At 39.7% G+C, this 2,014-nt stretch overlaps 1 protein-coding gene and 1 non-coding gene across 7 annotated transcripts in view; one reads left to right on the top strand and one right to left on the bottom strand.

The window, feature by feature from the left end:
• Nucleotides 1–68, top strand: Trnar-ccu. The gene has a single exon. It is a non-coding gene; the product is annotated as a tRNA-Arg (tRNA).
• LOC102672118 (autophagy-related protein 16-1) overlaps nucleotides 1–2,014 on the bottom strand; it is a 574,752-nt gene that overhangs the window by 25,591 nt on the left and 547,147 nt on the right. The window lies entirely within an intron of this gene.

Below are 2,014 nucleotides of genomic sequence, written 5' to 3'. Positions count from 1 at the left end.
TGTGGCCTAATGGATAAGGCATCGGTCTCCTAAACCGGGGATTGTGGGTTCGAGTCCCACCAGAGGTAATCACGAATTGTAATTTTTGAAGTTTGAACATAAAATATGAAATTCCTAATAATATTTCTAAAATAAGATAATTACTTGAGATGACTGAAATAATTCGTTGCTTCAAATTACAATTTATCTGAAACCTAGACTTTAACTTTACTTTATTTCTTGTATGTAATTTTTAATTTCATTCAATTTTGTGTATTTTTCTCACATTGCTTCCAATATCAATAATTAATATAATTTACTTCGTCGTTCGCACTGTACAATTTAATTTCAAAACCTGTACAAGTGAAAATTTCTAACTAATCTGCCACAAGGGTGTGGCATTATTCATATATCGCATACCTTGTATTAACCAATTTTATCATTTTCAGGTTATGCGGCAATTTATGAATACGTGGTAAATATAGAAAACTATGTCCTGTGGCGATAATAACGGTAGAACTTCGAAGTAAATCGTTGAAAAAAATCAACTTCTTCGCGTCACATTCCAATATGTGTTCCATCTATCCGATACATTCGAAACATCTTGCGTGGTATCTCAGTAATATTCGTTTGATATTAAACGAACCGTTGATTTATACATCGCTTCGAGCATTATTTATTCATATTTTCAAATTCCTTGCACAGAAATAGACATTGTAATTTATTCAAGTGACCCAACTACTAAAACGTTAACTCTTTTCAACACTTCACACGGCCAGAACGGTTAATCGTGTTTCCCTTCCTCGTAAAAATCATGCGAATCAATAATAATTTCCCGTTTCGAGAATTGGCGCGAATTTTGAACAGAGGCATGTGTCCTTTCGTAGCATCCTTTCTTACACCTGCGATAAGATCGGTTCGAAGAGAACACTTGAAACGCAAAAAAAAAAAAAAAGAAAAGAAGACCATGAAACGTACTAATCGAACCACTTCCTTAGGGGTCCAGTTATACCCCTCTAACTATCGCGGTAAGCCATCGAAACTCGTAAAGTGCAAGACAAAATCGCCATAAATGCGTGCGTGACTGAAATATGGCGCAGTAATGTTTATGAGATGCTGTTACTTGTCAGTTACCGCTGAAAAGAATAATAACCCGCGCCTGTTACCACGCCTCGGTACGCACTTATTTATTAATAACAAGTTACACAAATCAAGGTATCGCTAGGCCGGCATGGAATGATAGCTTTTATTCCCCGACTCCTCGAGGGTACCCACGTGGGAAAAACCATTGTGCAAAGCAGAACACTTCCTCCCATTTTCCGCATTCTGGTAATACAGTTAACGATTATTATTTTCCTTGGAATAAAACTTGGCTGAGGACGATCGATCGATGGAACAATTTCCTCGATATTTCCTCGCCCGGATCTAGCCATTAATGTTTCTTATTAATCTTTGACGTTGCACGATTCGCAAAAAGTGAGGTATTATTCGTTTTCAAATGTTTACATTCCTTCTTCATTCTTGCATTGTAAGAATTTATTCGAGATTAATTTTCGACTTACTCGAAAGATTGGACAGTGAACGATGATGCACAATTTCCGGCGATCGAACATCAAGAAGAAAAAGATCGCCTGCCTCCTTACAATTTTTCTACCCCTTCGAAGAAATCAACGCCTCTGCGGAGAAATCCGATTCCGTAAGGGAAAGGATTGCGGCTCGGTAATCTGTTAACTCGCAGTTGCATATCATACATGCTCGCTTGCGTGCCACGAATCTGTTCCTCCACGAATCTCGCGCGTTAATCCGACTCGATACGAACGTATCCCCGGCATCAGTGTGCACATCCGCAGTTTCGAGGGGCGCGCCGATTAAATATCGGTATATCGGTGGTTACGTTTCCAAGTTGTGAGTTGTCGATCGAGGGAGGAAGGCGGAGGGCGTATGCGTATGTGTGTGTACGTGGAGAGAGGGCGAGGCGGTTATTAAGTTAGTCTCAGGGATTCGTTGGGCGGCGCAACGTATGAATTACGCGATC

This window comes from Apis dorsata, unplaced genomic scaffold (genome assembly GCF_000469605.1).
Source record: "Apis dorsata unplaced genomic scaffold, Apis dorsata 1.3 scaffold_353, whole genome shotgun sequence".
Lineage (NCBI taxonomy): Eukaryota > Metazoa > Arthropoda > Insecta > Hymenoptera > Apidae > Apis > Apis dorsata.
The sequence above is the reverse complement of the archived record's forward strand: the minus strand, read 5'-3'. Positions and strand labels throughout refer to the sequence as shown.